The 19,856-nt window shown below is 50.0% G+C and overlaps 1 pseudogene; it reads right to left on the bottom strand.

Moving 5' to 3' along the window:
- Window positions 1–256: 256 nt before the first annotated feature.
- On the bottom strand, window positions 257–19,590 carry LOC137774057 (GMP synthase [glutamine-hydrolyzing] pseudogene; annotated as a pseudogene).
- Window positions 19,591–19,856: the final 266 nt, after the last annotated feature.

The raw sequence follows: 19,856 nt of genomic DNA, 5'->3' as shown, positions 1-19,856 counted from the left end.
TGAGGGAAAGGGTGCTGCTATTTATATAGAATGGCCAGAGAATGTCTTTTAATAAGTGACAAAGTGGTGCTTGAGCTGGAGCTAAAGGAAGTGGGGAAGGAATCACAGGGTTATCTGGGGAAAGAGCATACCATGTCGGGGGGGACTGTAGGTGCAAAGGTCCTGAGGTAGGTATGTGCTACAAAGAGTATCAGGGTTACCAATGAGGGGAGAACCAATTGCTGAAGTTTCAGGCATCTTTTTTTTTGAAGTAGAACAAGAAGTTTATTACTCCCACTCAGTAGTTCCTGGGGGCTTTGATGTTAAGTCATACATAATTCGAGAAATACCAGGAATCTTCTTAATCTCAGTGACCATCTTTAACACCACCTCTACAGGGATCTCATTGCCAGGGGTTGCAGGTATACCAGTCATGAAATCACTAGCAATAAATCAAAAGTAATAACCATGGATCTCTGGCATGAAGGCTGCTTCTGAAGTGGGTCCCGATCAAAATGTAAAGGTGTCAAAATCACCGGCATCTGGCTGATTTTCCCAGCATACCCAGACTCCCTGAGAATGTTATGGGCCTCAAAATCAGCTTGGCGTAAAGTACTGAGCACCCCTGTTGTCAAGAAAGTGGGGGTAACATCTGTAGGACGTTCTTTAACTAGTGGGCCAAATATATAGACAACTCTGTTAATGTTGTGACACATGCGAGGTATAAGTCTAGCCAGGAAAATAGAAGATCCCCAGTCAGGCTCATCCTTACTGGAGATTCCACACACATAACTATAAGAACGACAGTCACCCTGCACACCCACAGTTTTAACTGGTAGCAGGAAGGCATTCGGTGAATGCAGACTTGTAATTTGCATCAGCTTCTCCTGATCCTCTTCTGTTGTGCAGGCTTTGACTCTCTGTAATAGTGTATGTGGCTTTTTAATGCTTGCAGAAAAATCAGCTACTATTTTCAAAATATTGTTGGTTTCAGGAAAATCCTTACGAATATAAGGTTCCTCAGCACATATTACTCTGATTGCCAGGCTTGGACCTGGGAATGGATGCCTGGAAACGAACTCTTCTGGAAGTCCAAGTTCTCTGCCTAACATCCTTGCTTCATCTTGATGAAAATCTTTCAAAAGTTCTATGACTTTTCCCTCCTCTCTCAACTTTCTGATAAGCTCTGTGTCGTTATGATGGGGTTTGAAGAGTTCAGCTTTGCCACTTGCAACAAGGGAGGCACTTTCAATTAGATCAGGCCGTAAAGTACCTTGGGCAAGGAAAACCTCCTCTGGTTTCAGGTTCATTTCTCCAATTACTTCATTGGCAATCTTAACAAAAGTATCCCCCATGATTTTTCTTTTCTCCTCAGGACTCGTAGTCATATTTAAGGTTTTGCTAATTCTCTTTCGTGGAGTTCTGTCTTCATCTGATATTGGTAGAGTTGTTGTTCCATCGTAGAAAGAATGAGCAGCATTTATCACTTTGACTTGAATTCCAAGCTTTTTGAGGGCCTCTTCAACAGACTGACTCTCTCGTTTTCTCATAAAGCCATTAACAGTGTGCACAGCAATGACTTGATCTTGGTTCAAAGCACGATTCAACAAAGCTGTACAAACTGTTGAGTCTACTCCACCACTGAGCAAAACCAAAACTTTTGATGTGCCGACCCTCTCTTTGATCTCGTGAATGCACTCAAGTTCTCTGTTCTGCACAGTGAAGGTCCCACTGCACCCAGCTATGTCGAAGAGGAAATTCTTCAGTATTACTTTCCCATTTTCTGTAAGGCCAACTTCAGGGTGGAACTGGACTCCATATAACTTTTTAGATTCATTTGCTCTACCTGCTAGTGTTGGAGGGTCTCCTGCAGAGGCGGGGGTGGCTGTGGCTCACCGTGAGGACAAGGACACTGGCAGCAGAAGTTCTGGGAAGTACTCCTTGGCTTGAGCCCTCCCAGAGTCTGCCATTAGCCCCACCAAAGAGCCTGGGTAGGCTCCAGTGCTGGGTCGCCTCAGGCCAAACAACCAACCGTTTCAGGCATCCTGACAGCTACTTTTTAAACACAACCATGATTTAAAATTATATTAAATTATTATATCAAAAAGAAATGTAATATATGTTTGAAACCTATTACTTTGTAATTATTTAGCTACTTTCTAATTCTGTGTATTTTACTCTGATCCATGTGCTTCAGGTTATTTACATCTATCGTAGGCATATAGTGAAATTGCCATGTAATAGAGGGAACTGCCTATCCATTCTCAACTCTGCATTCAGTGACATGGTGTCAGGAGCTTGAAACCCGCCATGCTGGGAGTATTTACACCTTGGAAGTTGGCAGACACTGTAAATCACAGCTGCTCCTCCCCTCCTCCAAAGAGTGGACTGTGGACATTTTCCAGCCTACCAATGCTGCAACTCCCTGCAGAGCAGATCTGAGGCAGGAGCTGCCTTTCAAGTCTGCTCTCAGATGGTCCCCGAGTCTGGAGGAGGAGATGGGGGCTGGTGCTGAGGAAAATCTCAGGGTGTGCTAGAGGCAGTCAGGGTGTGCTGGGCAGGACCTCCAGCCCCACCCCGTCCCTGGGCCCCCGTATTACTCCTGGAGCTGCCCCGACTGCATTATTGTCTCTCAATCCCCACTTCCCTAGCGGACTGCAGCCAATTCCTTATTCCCACACTGCAGTTCAGGAGGCATTCCAAGCTCCTTTGAGTGCCCCCCAGCCTTGAGCACGCAGTCCCCAGGGATAATGATAATGACAGCAATTTGCAGTCATTGTTTTTAAAATTCTCTCAACAGCCCTAATCAGGTAGACATGGTTATCTTCCTCATCTCATGGAAGGGGAATCTAAAGCACGGAGAGATTCAGTAACTTGCGCAAAGTTGCACAGCTGTTACCAAGTCCAAACTTGTACTGCTCGCCGCATGACAGGCCAATAAAGTGAGAAACGAGTTGTTGGGACAAGGAATAGTGATTTTATTCAGAAAGCCAGCAAATGGAGAAGATGATAGACTAGCATCGCAGAGAACCATCTTACCCTCGTTAGAATTCAGGCTTCTCTTATAGTAAAAGGGGAGGGGGTGTGATTGATTGCTGCAGACCTCTTGGTGTCAGAATCCTTTGTTCTTTGCAGCTGCCCCCCGTAGGTCCAGTCAGGATGTTCCTATAAACCTCTAACAAAACAAATGTTATTGTCTGTTCTGCAACTTTTTATCTCTATATGAATGGAAAAGTGTTATACCTTTAAAGGTCAGAGCCTTGAGAATGGGCTATCCTGTATATTTCAAGCTACAGGCAACATTCTTGTAGCAAAAGCAATGGAATACAAAGGTGAAAGTAAAAGAAACAGATCCAATATGGAGTCAGATTTGTCCTTCCCTATTACACAACTAGTAAGTAGCAGTCTTAAGTTGAGCCCGGGCCACTGGCTCCAGAGTCTACACTGTTTACCATGAAGCAACTCTATGACATGAGAGGTAAGGGCCCTAAGCTCGGGGAGCTTATGCTGGGGTGGGGAGATCAGGAATGTCTGGGCCTCGAGAGAGGCAGATGGCATTTTGCCAGGAAAAGATGGAGATCAGAAGAGGGCATCCCAGGTGGAGGGAACAGACACTGCAAAGGTCCAGAGTGTGGGGGAGAAAGGGCTGTTCAGGGAAGAGAAAATGGCCCAACCTGCCTGTCCTCTTCCTCAGCCTCACCCACCCTGGAGAAGCCTGCCTTTGGGGCTTCAAAATGACAACCTTCCAAAAATAACTTACCTTCAGCTGTCTCTCTGTCTTTGCTCAGTGATTCACACGTTCCTCAAGGTGGTAGTAAAGTAGATTAGTTCCATGAACACAGAGACTGGGGAAATTGTGTGTGCGTGCGCGCGTGTGTGCGTGTGCATGCTGGGGTGGGAGGTGGCAGGGAGGAGACCTGGTAGAGTGAATGTGGCATCTGGCTTGGGATTAAGCATTTTCCTCAAGTCTGTTCATTACCTGCCTTGAGCAAAGCCAAGTGGTAGAGGCTGGTGGGGGCAGGGCAGGAGGGGCGACCGCTGTGCCTGGTTGTTCTGGACGCTCTCTCTAAGTAGCTCAGAATCTGCTGTCCTGGTCACTCTCAGGAGGTTAATGAGACAATGAACATCTCTGGGTCAACTGTTATGTTATCCAGCATCCTTTGTAAGAACCGTCTATGCAATAAAACCCTCCTGGAAGGACAGACTTCTCTTTCTGAACTCTGAGCAGAGACCACCCTCTTTTGCAGGAGAACTTTCATCTCTCCAGATGAGTCTCTTGGCCTCTTTTTTTTTTTTTTTTTTTTAATTTATTTATTTTTGGCTGTGTTGGGTCTTTGTTTCTGTGCGAGGGTTTTCTCCAGTTGCGGCGAGCGGGGGCCACTCTTCATCGCGGTGCGCGGGCCTCTCACCATCGCAGCCTCTCCCATTGCAGAGCACAGGCTCCAGACGCACAGGCTCAGTAGTTGTGGCTCACAGGCTTAGTTGCCCCGTGGCATGTGGGATCTTCCCAGACCAGGGCTCAAACCCGTGTCCCCCACATTGGCAGGCAGATTCTCAACCACTGCGCCACCAGGGAAGCCCCTCTTGGCCTCTTTTTATCTGCTCCTGTGAACTGTATAACCTAACCATCCACATCTAAGGGATTGCATCCTGTAAATTTAATGCTGCTCTGTGTAATGGGTTCCAGAGAACAGAAAAGCCCCAGTGGAAATTTCCATTGAGGTTCAGCGTAACCATTCTTCCCAGAAAAATACTCTTGGACAAGATAATAGAAATCCTCTTAGTTGCCTGGAATCTTAAAGAGAAGAGTGCTGGTGGGAGGAGCCCAGGGACTCTTGTTTCTCCAGAAGTTTCCAGAGGTTTGGAAGACCTTGCGGTCACTGACTATTCTGGCAAGAAGCACAGCATCTGCAGCGCTGAGGATTCATGGTTGAGAGATGAATGAACTCAAGCCCGTGCCCTTTTGAGAACAGCAGAGGAGGAGTTAGGAAGAAGCACCACTGCATTCAGGGCGGACTGGTGGTGAACACATGGGGTGCGTGCATCCAGAGGCTGAGTGTGGAGGGGCTCCCTGCCTGAGGGTCAGAGGTGAGCCTTCTGCAAGGTGGTTATTGGGGTTGCTGGTTCTGGATCTAAGAGGTCAGCAAATCTCCCCCAGATGAGAACTCTTAACTACAATGTATTTCCCCTTTTGCCTGGGCTACCAGGACATTCAGAGGTACAATTAGTGTTCAGCTGGTGACTAGACATTTCAGGCACGTGACATATCTATTAGTGGAAATTTTTGGTCCTTGTTAAAATTGTGCTGGGGGAAAAAAAAGAATGGAGGCAACATATAACACTAAAATAGAAGTGCTTTTCAGAATTAATCTTTAGCCTCAAAGAGTGACTCTCAGTGAGGCCCTGGAGAAGAGAGGGTGGAGAGCCACACAGTTAGTCAAGGGAGTCTCTGCACCCCTCTGCTTCCCTCATGCTGATCCTCACATGGCAGCTCTAATAAGCCCGCACCCCAAACAGATCTAGCTCCTCCACCTTCTCCAGGCTCTCTCCTCTCCAAGCCCATTCATCTGTCCATCCATCAGTCCATCGATCTATCTACTCTCCACCCCCCTCCACTCTCAGCAAACACTGAGCACTCTTCCTCTGTCCCAGGACAGGGCCATGCATTGACTAAGAACTGGTATCTGCCTTTCAGTAGCCTTTGCATCCAGTAGGGGAGAAGATTTACCAATGGGTAAGTTCAAGAGATGTTAGGACAGTGGAATAGTAGTCAATTTAGGGTTCAGAGAAGAGGGAGCATGGACTTTGGGACCAGGCTGTCTGGGTTTTGAATCCTGGCTTCATCCCTTATTAGCCGTGTGACCATGGACAAACTATTTAACTTCTCTGTGTCTCAGTTTTCTCAGCTGTCAAACGGTATTCCATTGGACCTGCCTCAGAAGGTTGTCCTGGTTATCTACTGCTGCCTAACAAAGTACTCCTGCCATTTTATTATACCTCATGATGTTGTGGGCAGTTACTCAGGCAGGGCTTGGCTGCTTGGTGCTTTTGCTCCACGTGGCATCAGCTGAGGTCACTCAATGGTACATCAGCTGGAAGGTCCCAGACGGCTTCACTCACGTGTCTGGCACCTCGGCCAGGATGGCTGAGAGGCTGGGTCCAGCTGGGACTGTCCACTAAAGCACGTGGGTGTGGTCCCTCCAGCATGGCAGTCTTGGACTAGTCTGACTCCTTCCATGGAAGCCCAGGGCTGCCAAAGAGAGTGCACCAAGAGATGGAGGTGGAAGGTGCTAGTGTCTTCAGGTCTGGTCTAGAAACTGGCACAGTATCACTTCCACCACATTGTACTCGTCAAGTGGACCCAGGGCCTGCCCAGGTTCAAAGTGAGAAGACTTAGACTCAAACTCTCCAGTGGGAAGAGTGGGAAGGATTTGTGGCCATTCTTGAAGCATCACAGTTACGCGAAGATGAAATGAGTTAATATGCGGAAAGCAGCTAGAGCGGTGACTGACAGCAAAAGGGACATACAAGTGTTTGTCGTTGTTGCTTTAATTACCGCCCTTGGGCTGAGTCTTAATAGACGAGTGTGTGTTCTCTTGACAGACAGGGAGCCATGGGGAGCTGGGGAATGGTGGGTTTCAGATGGATGGTGTTATTAGCACGTAGTCGCGTTTTGTGGGCAATTTTGTGAAAGTCCTGGTCTTTGCTAATTCAAAGTAGATGATCAGACCTACTGATATATGCAAAACATGTAAGTGACTGCTAACGAACAGGTCTCACATCCCTCCCAGGGACAACCAGGGACTCAGCCTGGTGGGAGACCCAGAGGGCAGGATGGCTTGGAGGCCAGCCCCCTCACCCAGGACACGTGCGCTCAGCTCCCAGGTGCTCACAGACCCAGAAACACACAGATGAGCAGACACGGCTCTGGGCCGCCTGCCTGGGCTCCCCCTCCCAGAGCCCACCGCCTAATTGGAAAGGGCCATTTCAGCATCTTAGCAGAAAATGGAGTTTCTCTTTCCTTGATGTCGTGATTTGACTGGGGGTTAGCAAAGCATCAGTGAATCCTAAATGTCTATTTTAAAAAATCAAGCCTTCATTTCGGCTTGGCACAGGGCTCTGCTCTCCCTTTGTGGGAGGAAGATAAAACGCTTTCATGCACGTCCTTCTGCCTTGAATGCGGGCTGGTTAAACATCTCTGGTAATGGCCGAGCTGTGCCAAAGATTTTCTCTCTTCCCAGTAGCAGTTCCTGCCTTTAAACGGCTTCCATGGGGAAGAGCCATAACACACATGCAGAACAGAGGCTGAGAAAGGCTTCCAGGAGGAGGGCTTGTTTCCGAGGGGCAGGTGCAGCCATGGCGTGAGCCAAGCTCGGTCCCTCACATCAATTACCTTATGTAATCCTTACTAGGCTGGGGTGAGGGGTGGGGGGAGAAATGAGGGTTATTTTTACCCCCCTTTATAGTCGAGACATCTGGAGCCCAGAAGGGCTGAGTGAACCACCCAAGGTCACACCCCTGGCAAGGGGCAGAGTCGGGGGCAGAGCAATTCCTACCCAAGTGTGTCTGACTCTGTGTTTTTACTCTGCCAGGAGACATGGGGGTCCTCCCCACCTCCTCGTCATTCCCTTCACCCTATTACTAACCGTTGTACAGATGCGGACCCACTCTGGCGGGGGCCCCCCACTCTGAGCGGACCAGTGATGGGTGCCACAGCTTGGTGATGTGATTTACCTAGGAAGACCCCAAAGCATGGCATGTACTGAGTCTGAATGAGAGCACAGAACCAGGGTGGGCGCACAGGATGTGCTGAAGGGGAGGGAAGGGGGTGTTCTGAGAGTCCTAGAGGAGGGGAGGGAGGACGGCAGAGGACACCTCATGGTGCCGTTCTGAGAGCCAAGAGCTGTGTGTCCACGGCCCAGCCATTTCACTGAGGCACCACTGCATGGCCTTGGAAAAGCTTTGTCTCCACCAGCAGCCTCAGGCGCTTCATTTTAAAGTTGAGTGACTGTGCTTTAGGCTTTCTGATGTCCCTTTCAGTCCTGAGACTCTGGGAGTTTATCAGTGCTGCTAAGCACAGCTGTACAGGTTGTGCACTGCACAACTCCAGGTGGGTGCCACTGGCAGACTGCAATGTGAGCTGTGCCCTGCATCCCATTCCATGGTCCTGGAGTCTATAAATGGGGATACAGATAGGACATGAGCTCAGAGAAGAGGGGAGAAGTTCCAAGCAGAGGGTGGGCTGTGACCACATTTTTCTCCAATCAAGAGGCAGACAAGTATTTATACTGCAAAAAGGAGTGGTCACGTAGATGGGTCTGGACCTGTGGTGAGAGATCTCTGGGGTTTGTCACTAATCACACTCACCAGCCACATCTGAGCATGACCACTTTGATTGGCTCTGATTTAAAAGGACAGTGTTCGTCCACTAGGGAGAGACCCCTTTGACGGGTCTAAGATGTGGGGCCTCCAGTTTTCAGAGGCAGCTTCCTGTGGGAAGTCTTCCCTGACAGTCCCATAAGCATGTGGCTCCTCAGCCACACTGCCGGCAAGAATCATGTATTTGGTTAGTACTTGCTGATAACTGTTGCCGCAAGAAAAACAACTGTGTCTCCCCTCAGACCGGGGCTCCCCGAGGACGGGGCCGCGTCTCCCCTCAGACCGGGGCTCCCCGAGGACGGGGCCATGTCTCCCCTCAGACCGGGGCTCCCTGAGGACGGGGCTGTGTCTCCCCTCCGACCGAAGTTTCCCTGCCATCGGAAAGTGTGTCTCCGTCCTTCATTCATTCATTTGATATTGACTGAGGACCTATTTAGTGCCAGACACTGTTCTAGGCTCTCAGAACATTATACTGATAAACAGCAAACAATTCTTGCCATTGCTAAGTGCTACGAAGCAGGGTTGTGTGACTGGTTCACCTGGGGTGTTTTGGGAAGGCGTTTCTGAGCTGCAAGATCCAGCAATAAGGAGGAGACAGGCGTGGGAAAGTCTGGGTGAAAAACATTCCAGGCAGAAGCAACCACAGGGCAAAGGCCCTGAGGTGGGAGGAAAAGAAAGGTCAGGGTGTCTGGACATAGCGGCACAAGATGAGGTCAGAGGTTGGGGGGCGGGCACGTGGAGGTGAGGCAGGGCCTCATAGACGCTGAGGAGCGGGAGCTTGCAGGGAAGGGGCTGACTGCCATCCCGTGGGGTCTCCCGGAGCTTTCGGTGGCTTCTCTGTGGTATGGGCTCTGGGCTCTGTCCCCTGCCCACCTTCCTCTGCTGCCCCAGGATATCATGGAGGAAGTGTCCTGCCAGCGCGATGCCCTTCCTGCAGCCGCCCCCGACCACCCACCTCTCCAGCCACGCTCTGGACTCCCTGCCCCCAGCCTTGCTAGACCTGGTCCCCTGAGCTCAGCCCCTTGTGTCCTGTTCCTTAGAACCATCTTAAGCAAGCAAGGAGAAAACCTCCTTGACCTGAATTTTGGATTTACAAACAGGGTGCCAGAGAAGCATATAGCTGGGCAGATTCAGGAAGGCCCTCACCTCCAGTCCGTCTTCTGGAACTGACGGTAATCAGCCCCAGGCCCTGTCCTGACTTTCTCCAGCCCCACAGTACAGACATCCTATAACAGACGCCAGTAAGTGCCTGGCCTTGTCATGTCCCCCGCAAATGGGCCATTAAGAGGCCAGGCTGGGAAGTCACACTGAGTCATTGTTGAAATCGGTCGAGTTATTTCACCTCTCAGGTCCTCCGTTTCCCCAGATATAAAATGGGAATAATGGCATGTACTCTGTAGGATTGAAATTGGATAATAGATACTTGGGAGGGGGCTCCGTACATGAATCAGTGTGGGTAATGCTTATTGTTCTGTGTGCCAGGCACCATTCTTCATTTTTATAAGCAGTCTCTCATTTAATCTTCATAGCCCAATGAGGCAGGCACGTTATAATCCCCATTTCTGAAATGCGGACACTGAGGTACAGGGAGGCCACCCAGCTGTTCAGGAAAGCTACCGGAGAGTGGTCCAGAGCCAGGGGTGGCACTGTCTCCCTAGGGGATGTGTTGAGACACGAGTGTGTGGTTTTGGGTTGTCACAGTGGCTGGGGCCATCTTGCGGGGTTGGGGGGCAGTGGGGATTCCTAGTGAATGTGCCCCCTGCGGCAATGTGTGGACTGGTCCTTGACCACCCCAAGTGCCCACAGACCCCTGTTTTGAGAAACACTGATTCCAGAACCACCCCTCATTAACAGAGGGAGGATTGAGTCCCAGGTAAGGTGACTTAGTCCAGGCTCACCTGATGCATCAGGGCAGAGCTAGGACCACAGCCACATCCTCACCTCGACCGTCACTTCACGGCGCAGAGCCCACGCCAGAATTTGAACCACCTTCAGGGTCAGGCCAGCTGGCAGCCCTGGACTGGTGTGTCCCTCAAAAGCCACCGGGTGTGGCCTGTGATCCCCTTTCCCAGCCTGAGGAAGGACCCCCTCACCCAGCCCTGGCTTGAAAGATGAACTTCGTTATCTTTGATCGGGTTCTCAGATTCCCATCACCCACAGCCACCTCCCACAAAGAGAAGATGTCGATAATGGTAATGACATTTCTGCCCTCCGCACCCTGTCATTAATTGCTATTAAGCCAGCACACTTGGTCAAATAACGCAGGCCTAATGAGCTGCGCATCTTTCTCCTTTTGATTGAGACAGTCCATGTTTTAGGCATTTTCCGGGCAGTTAGCTCAGCAGGACCTGTCAAAGACTTCTGCAGGGCAATTTGCATGACATTTGGGAGAGGAAGCTGAGCCAAGGGGTGGGGGCACTGGGCCTTTGGAGTTGGGGGCAGAGGGGCAAAGATTAGGATCCGTGGATGCTGGGCAATGTGTTGGAATAGTTCTAGTTAACCCTGAACTCACCCTGGATGTCAGACGTACCGTGGGGTTTACTCTGGTTCCCTACGCAGGTCAGCCTTTGTTCCCTCCTCTCATTTTGGGTGTGTGTGTTTGTGTGGGCAGATGGACTGGCTCTCCTCTCTTCTTGCCCCAGGGGGTTGGTTTGTTTCCCACTTGGTGGGAATACCACCACTGTAACCCTGGCCTCTGTCTATCCAACTCTCAGGCCACAGGTGGATCCTGGAGCATCCACTGCCTATGAAATCTGGGTTGGGGAACATCTGCTGAATCCTCTGTCCCCAAACCTCTTCCTGAGATTTCCTTGCCATTCATGTGCTTGAAATTTTACCATCAGAGATTCATTTCTTTGTGACCTGGCCTGGGGTGGTGGGTGGGTGATCCCTCTTTTTTTTTTGTTCCCTAATTGAATCAGGATTATTTTCATTGTCAGTGATAGATAGAACACTTAGCTTGTCTTAGGTGATATAATTGAATGAATTATTGAAAAGTTCAGATTATTGAAAAGTCTCTGGCTTCAGGCATGGTTTGATCCAGGGGTTCTCCTTGTCAGCAGGACTCTGGCCCCATTTTGTTGTGATTCCCTGGGCTCCACTCTACTCCTGGGTCAGTTTTCTCTTCTGACCACCCTCCCCCCAATCCCACCACATTGGTGGCTACAGAACCATCTGGAGATAAACAGCTTCTCTCTGAGAGGTTCTTATAAAAGAAGAGGGAGCTTTGGAGAAGCCCCCCCTCAAACATCTCATAACTCATTGGCCCAAACTGGGTTATGTATTTCCTCTACTTCCCTCCCCCAGCAATCACTGTGGTCCAGGTGATGGAATCAGTTATCCCTGGGCAGTATCATCATATTTATTACATAACAAACTATGGTCCTTGGGCAGAGAGAGCCTTCAGACCATAATGCAGACCTGCAAGCTGGGGGAGGGAAGGAGGCAGGAACACCTCAGACCACCATTCACCAGTTCATGCACAATGGCAGCATCTCAGGCCGCCCAATGGGGAGCTCCCCAGCAGACTGCCCATTAGACGAATCCGGCTCTGGGCAGAAATGGCCAGGCCCCAGCACCTGCCATGCTGGGTCATTGGATGGCCCTGACTGGGAGGAACTGGCCTGAGCTCCAGAACTGAGGTGGCCCCTGAAGGTGCTATAACCAGAGGCTTTCAGCTAACTGCCCTCCTGTCACTGAACAGGAAATTCCTCCTTGAAGAGGGATCTGAGAGGCATGCCTCCACAGCCACCTCGCAGCTAGGAAATAAACCAGGACTCAGACTCCAGGGGTCTGCGGCCAGACGCCTGTGTACTTAACCCCTTGGTAGACAGTGGGGGGGATATAAGGAGCACAGCACTAGTCTTGGGTATCCTGGCTGTGCCACCACCAGCTATGTGTCCTTGGGCAAGTCACTACATTCATTCATTCATTCCAGCACTTAGCATTTGCTGAGTGTCAAGCCATGTGCTAAGCCCCAGGAATAAATGCAAGGAATCACAGGTTCTGCTCCAGCAGATCACTGGTCTGGAAATAGGGTGTTGGACCTGCGCAAGCTGGGACACAGGCACTGTTGCCCATCCCCCTTCGTGCAGAGGTGGCCTGTTCTCTCTCCAAGCTACCTCTCTGCCATGAGGCTCAGTGGCTTATTGACCTTGGGGCAGGGTTTATGCCTGGGGGTCTGGATACAAGGGCTTTGGCACTCCAGACCCCAGGGCAAGTCCTCCATTTTTGCCTTCATTCAGACACAGCGTGTCCAGGCAGAGAGCCAGGCCAGCTGGGCAGGAACCATCGGTTAAACAATAGACATTCATCAGCTGATGGATGAGTCTGAGAGAAATCAGCAAACTCATTTAAAAAACCAAGCACCCGGAATTTCCCAAGTCCTTTTCCTTACCCAGCCAGCCAAGATGCATGACCTTGAAGAGGTCCCTTATCTTGCTGCAAATTATTGCCAGGAAAGTCTATGGCCAATGAAACAAGCACATGTTCCCCTTGCACCTTTTACTTTCTCTCTCTTAAATAAGCTCTGGCCTGACCTATGGGAGAAGACACTGGACTCACCAGTTCCCTTCATCAGACTAAACATTCCCCCGACGGCACAGACACTAGGGCTTGGTTATTAAATCAGCAAAACCCAAACGCTCCCAAGATAAACTCCTGATGATGTGATAATAGCAGTCACCCTAGAGAATCTCACCTGTGCATATCAGCAGTGGAAATGTCATCATCAGCAAGCATCCTGGCTAAAACAGCCCAACAGGTAATTTGCTGATTTACGGCTCAGATGCTAAAACACGAATGTAAACAGGCTCCAGTGGCCAATGGAAGAACATTGACAGTGCAAAATGCTTTTCCTCACCTTCACCAGGGAAAGTCCCAGAAACGCTGGGCATCCCTGGTCTTCCTCTCCTACTCCAGCCGCTTTGGGCCAGTGTGAAGGAATATACAGACTGGCGGGTTGCGGTGATCTCGGAGAGGCAGCAAGTGAGTGGTGGTGTGAAGCGAATTGGTGGTGTGCCCAGGAATTGAACCTATGTAACCTGGATGAAAACTGGGAATCCTAGCCACCACACCCCCATGGCTCTTGCCCCCAGTGAAAAATGTACTTCTCATGGAGGCAAAACTGTAAAAACAGGTACAAAGTTTATTTTTAGAGACATAGCGCAACAACAGGTGGGAGAGCACACAGAGAAACCGTTTGTTTAGTTAAGATAGAAGCAAGGCAGAGATGCCCACCGGGAGAGAAAGGGTGTGGGCGTTCTCCCTAATGAGGAGGAGTGCAGTAAAGAGGCCGTTAAGTCACTTATATAGGGCAGTTCTTCTGGGTCTTTGTGTACCTTTGGCCAATTATCTGGTTTCCTTTTCCACACCTGACCTGCCCTAGGACCCTCCCCCACATACGTGTGCAACTTTTTTCCAAGATGGATTTCAGCCCAGAGGCCTATGGGATGGCCTTAGCATCACATATTGTGGGGTGGTGCCCCCTCCTTTTTGACCTCCAAGGAGCCTTTCTGCGCATGTGCAGAATGTTTCCCTTGCCCCAAGGATGGGAAATGTATGACCTCTTGGTCTTTTAACAGGGTTTAGTCCTACTCTGTCCCTGCCATAAAAATGTCCAACATCTGGTTATTTACCCTATTTCTGTTGCTGGGTTTTATATCGAGGTGCAGATCTGGAGATATAGACAGGAGTCAGGTCATAAATATGTAGTCCTGGAGCCAGTTTGTCTCTTGCTTCAGAAAATGTAAACAGGGGGCTGGTAATGAATGTCTGGCCTGAAGCCCAACTTCTTCTCACCCCAGGAAGTGTGAACAGGAAGCCAGTTGTAAATATCTAGCCTGGAGCCCATCTATCTCCTGGCTTAGCAGGGGGCATAATTTTTTTCCTAATATGAGCCATAACCCACCACCTACCCTCTCCCTGGCTCTGCCTGTCGGGCAGATGTGCTACGGTGCCTACTGCCCACTCCTCACTGTGCCCACCCCTCAAGGGTAATTGTCTGTTTCTCTATTCTCCTGTTTCAGTCTCTGCCTGTCTTATTCTCTCTCATCTGCTTTTTCTCTATCCCATCTTTTTCTCCCTCCTCCTTTTCCTGAGGTGGGTCTTCCGTGACTTTCCATTTTAACACCCTCACATCAGGAAGTTCTTTCTAAACCCTGGGCCAGACTGGGGGGTGTTTCCCTAACCCTAGGCCGGTCTTGGCGTGTCTGAGTCACATTTCCCCTCTTGCCCTTACAGGGGCTGTCCTTGCTGTGGTGATCCCAGTCTGGTCCTAGTGAAAGGTCAGTCTCCCCCAGCAGGCAGATGGAGAGCAGCCCAGAGCCACCGCCAGCCCTCAGGGCAGCTCTGGGTAAACTAGAAAAGAGGTGCCCCTTCTTCGAGGTAGAGGTAGCTCCCGTGTCAGGGTGCACATCCCAAGGGCTTCAGCCCCGTGCTACCCCTTGGCCAAGCACCCTGTATGCAGCACGTGGAAGGCAGGGCTGCCAGGACCTATTTCTCTGTGAGACGCAGCTCTGGGGATGGGGACAGAGGGATGACTGTGGACTAAGTGGGTTCTTCCCAACTGCTGCAGAGGCAAAGTCCAGAGTGACCATCTGCACAGGCTAGTGGCCATGGATTTCCCTGGGGAGCTTGCTTAACATGCAGATTGCTGGCCCTGCACCCAGGGAACCTGCTGCAGTGGGTTTGGCCTGGGCCCTGAACGGAGCTCCCTGGGTGATTCTGATGCAGCCCATCCTCTGAGAGTCCCCGGTTCCCCAGAGCAGAGCCTTTGCATATTTGTATCCCAAGAATGAACACATTTTACTTCTCACCCCCAAAATAAGGGTATTAATTTGTAAGTTTTATACATGTAATACTGAAAGCCACGACATCAAGTAATAGAAGGAAAACATTTTTTTTTAAATGTTATTATTATTATTATTTTTTAAGTTTAATTTTATTTATTTATTTATTTATTTATGGCTGTGTTGGGTCTTCGTTTCTGTGCGAGGGCCTTCTCCAGTTGTGGCAAGTGGGGACCACTCTGAATCGCGGTGCGCAGGCCTCTCACTATCGTGGCCTCTCTTGTTGCGGAGCACAGGCTCCAAACGCGCAGGCTCAGTAATTGTGGCTCACGGGCCTAGCTGCTCCGCGGCATGTGGGATCTTCCCAGACCAGGGCTCGAACCCGTGTGCCCTGCATTGGCAGGCAGATTCTCAACCACTGTGCCACCAGGGAAGCCCCGGAAAACATTTTTTAAAGGTAAAAATAAATACAAATAGGAATTGTAATATTTCCTTCCTGCCCCCCTCAATTCTGCTTTCTAACCCTCTGTGCTCCCCACTTTGGAGGCCATGGCCACAGGGACTGGGAGAGGAGATTTAACCACTGAGAATGATGCCGAAAACTCAGCCTCTGTGCACAGGTGCCGAATTGAACCTCAGAGACGGAGTTTTGGGTGAAGTAGCAAAGAATAGCTTTATTGCTTTGCCAGGCAAAGGGGGACACAGTGGACTCGTGCCCTGAAAAACTGTGCATCCCAACCTGGGAGAATTTGGTGAGGAGTTTTATAGCAAAGGTTCAAGGGCGGAGTTGCTGATAAGGATCAGAGTGGGAGGGGGTTGCTTCAGTCCTTCAATCTGGTCTCAGGTGGTCTCCTGATGAGCTTTTCAAGGTTATCAAACTGTGATCTTCTCTGGAATGAATGCTGAAGTCTTCCATTTGTTGGGGGTTTTAGATCTGTAAAGAGCTCAAAGATATGTTTATGTGTATCCCCTGAGGCAGCACTAGGGCCCTGCTGCAAGGCTGCCCTGTTGTTTCTTGGCTGCCCCTCCCTTGTCTCTGCATCCCCTCCCTTCACTGATTAGCAACTGTTTGAAAGGTTTCCGGGCCCAGGAGCCCTGCAGGGTCATGCTCAGTTTCAAGGTCATGAGTCATCTCCCCCTTATGGGAGGAAAAGCAGGAGGTTTTCTCAGGAGGAAACCCAGATGCTTATGATCAGGGTGAAACCTCAGGCTCCCCTTCCCTCCACTGTGAACTCCTCGTGATTCTGCTGCCTTTGGAGGGTGTGGGGAGCTGTGGCGAGCCATGGCAGGGCACCCCCCGACTCCCGAGGTGCTCCCTGACTGCACGTGCTGCAGGCCACGCTCCTTTCTCTCTCTAACGTTGGATCCCGGCCACTGTGCTGTGAATCAGGCCTGTGCTGATTTAGTGGCGAGTCCTGTTTTGGGTGACATGCTTCCTCACCTGTAAGATGAGAGGGGTGGGCTGAGTGATTGCTTGGTCTCCTTCCAGCCCCGACAAGCGAGGCTCCCATCGACCGTGGTGGCGCCATTCATGAGTGGGAGAGTAAGTGGCGGCCTTGGAGAAGACCAGGAATGAGAAAGGAAAGCTGGTTAGTAAGGTGATGACCATATTCCAGCCAGTTCTTTGGGAGAGAAGGTCATGGGAGAGTCAAGGGTCCCCACAGCAAAGGCAGCAGGACTTGGTCTAGGTGCTGCAAGCAGGATCTGCAGTCACCTTATCCGAGTTCTAGTCCGGACTTTGCCTGGAGCAAGTTTCCTTGACCAATTACTTTTTTTTTATATATAATTGAAGTATAGTTGCTGTACAGTATTATATGTTACAGGTGTACAATATAGCGATTTACAATTTTTAAAGGTTATACTCCATTTATAGTTATTATAAAATATTGGCTATATTCCCCGTGTTGTACAATACATCCTTGTAAACCAGTTACTTCTTTTTCCTAACCTCAGTTTTCAGAAAGGCAGGATTGGGCTAGATGATCACTATGGATGCTACCATGGGTGTAGTCTAAAATGGACTTTTCCAAAATGCGGGCCATGAAAAAATTTTAATTATTTGGTGAGGCAGAGTAGGGCATGGCAGAATAGGAAGTTTCCTTGAAGTTTTTGTTTCAGGTGTGTGTGTGTGTGTGTGTGCACGCGTACGCGTGCGTACTGGGTCGCTGTGCCTGTCCAAGTCCCAAGAGGAAACAGAAGACACACTTCAATGACGATAATTGGCGCCGGGCTTCACGGACTGTTTACAAAGGTGGAGAATAGGGAAACCATGGATGCAGCACCAGGGGCTGGCAGCAGTAGGGCTGTTACCACCCCTGAGGCAGAAGGAACGTAGGGAGGGAGTGCTTTCCAGAACCCAACAGGGGAGTCCTATAGAAAAGGCCACCTTGAGAGGAGCAACAGCCTTTTATGGAGGGACAGCCAGCCTGCTGCAACCCAGCAGGAAGGAAGCCAGGAGGGAAAATACCCCTAGCTTCACTCTCCGCCCTTCCATGCCCTGCTGGAGCTACCCACTCGCAGAGCCTCCCAGAGGCCAGAGGGCAAGAAAGCCACGGGCGCAGTGCCCTACAGCTCCTGGGGCAGAGGGGTCCCAAGGGGCGAAGAGACAATTTCCAGCCCAGGGAGATGTCACATCTATATCTTCCCATGGATTGCAGTCAAGTGCTCTTAAAAACCATCGTCCATTGGAGACCAAGGCGGCCGTGGGAACCTGCATGGGTTTGGAGGCAGCCAGAATTAGGCTTGGATCCTGGCTCTGCCACCTGCAGGCTGCCTGACCTTGGACAGACTACTCACCCCAGGTGAGCCTTAGCCCCCATACGTGTGAGAGCTGGGACCATGATGCGGGCTGTGCAGGTTGGCCACATGGATTAGAAATAATGACTGAGAAATGCCAGGCACCTGGGCCGTTCAGCATCACTCGTTTGCTCTAAGCGTGACAACAGGAATTAGTCACTGAGGACAGGCAGCCCTTTCCAAGCACCCAGGTGCCTGTCTCTGTTTCTTTAAACAGCACCCTTGTATTGGATGGTCCTTCTTTCTTCTCCATCCTCGCCACCCAGCCTTTGGTTGCTTCATTTCTTCTGCAGGCAATTATTGATGAAATGATTTGTAAATTACAAGGTGTCTACTGCTCTTGGAGAAAGCATAGACCAGTTGTCAACAAGATTTACTGAGACATTAAGTGGTAAGAAGGATTAAAGCCCAAGGAAGGACCCAGAACGGGAGTAGCTTTCCTGGGGAGCCTGAGGTCGACGCATATTTTCACCGTTATTCCCACTCGCAGTGGCATCTCCTGGAGGCGAGGAGCCTGATCTGCTCGGAGGAGAGACAGCCAGGGAGCTTCCTTTGCCGCTGCACTGTGGCTTGGGTTGAACCTAAGGCCTCCCTTGCTCCTGCTCTGGTGGCCCAGTCCCTTTGATTTTGTTGGGGGGAAAAAAAAAAATCAGTGTGTTCCTCTCCTTAACAAACACTGGGATTCCTTTTTCACGGCAAATCAAACCAGACTGCTCAGGCTTCCATTAATTGACTGCATCTTATCGGAGCCTCAGTTTCCTCACCTGGAAAGTGGAAATGGTAACTCCTGCTTTATGGGATGGCTGTGAAGTGTAGAAATAAGTACCTAAAGAGCCTGGATCAAGTCAGTGAATGGAAATTCTGGTGGTGCCGGGGTAAATTCTCCCAAGGATAACAGCTCTGGTCATCCTTCCCAGGCAACCATGGCTCTTCCTCTGTAAGCAGGTCAGCTTGATTTGCAGGGATTCTCCCCTTATTGATGCCACTGAAGGCTGCCTATGGCTCTGCTGAAAGACAGTGATAATTACACCTGGTGTGGGATTGGGGGGAAGTGTGGAGGGAGACTGCTCTGCTGTGTGGTATGTGCTCATTTGCATTAAAATCAGGAGCATCGTGTGTGTGCGTGTGTGTGTGTGTGCGTGCACACGTGCACACACACATATACTTGTGCAAGATTGCAACTGAGGCTTGTCATTGGTGCTTTGGTAACAGATGCAGAGGATCAGGGGAGCAAGCCAGGAGCACTGCCTCTAAAGGGATGACAATACAAATGGCTCAGAGGACATCCTTGTCCTTCAATGACCGGACTGGCTGCTGGCTGAGAGCAGGGTTCCAAAACCAGACCACTCAGGCTGGGCTCTAATCCAGGCTTTACCACCTTCCAGCTGGATGGCCTTGGGCAAGATACTTTAGCCTCTCTGTGCCTTGGTTTCTGTAATTGAAAGTGGGGATAGAAGTGTGTTGTGATGAAGATTTCATGAGTCAGTACAGGTCAGGAGGCTAGAATAAGGCTGGGTACGTAAGAAGCAACATAAAATGTGTTACCTGTCATCACCGGCGTCAGCTTCATCTGCATCATCTTCCCCTCTGCCTCTTCCATCATCACTGTCATCAACATCATCATCATCATCATCATCATTATTATCATCTTCCTAAAACAGTTGTATAGTGAGAGGAAGCTTGGACTAGGGAAGGAAGAACTAAAATCCATTCAGTTATTATTTTTCCAAATATATTATTCCAAATGGGATGTGAGACAAGTCATAAACGTTCTTACACTTCACCAAAGGAGACAGAATACAGTTCATGGGGAAATATGGGGGAGCAAGGGCAAGATAAGTGTACAGAATGACTCCGGGGGGATGCTGTAGAGTTTCTGGAAGTGGCCCGTTATTGTGGCTCTCAGCTCCATAA

This window comes from Eschrichtius robustus, chromosome 12 (genome assembly GCF_028021215.1).
Source record: "Eschrichtius robustus isolate mEscRob2 chromosome 12, mEscRob2.pri, whole genome shotgun sequence".
Lineage (NCBI taxonomy): Eukaryota > Metazoa > Chordata > Mammalia > Artiodactyla > Eschrichtiidae > Eschrichtius > Eschrichtius robustus.
This window is presented reverse-complemented; position numbering and strand designations above follow the sequence as displayed.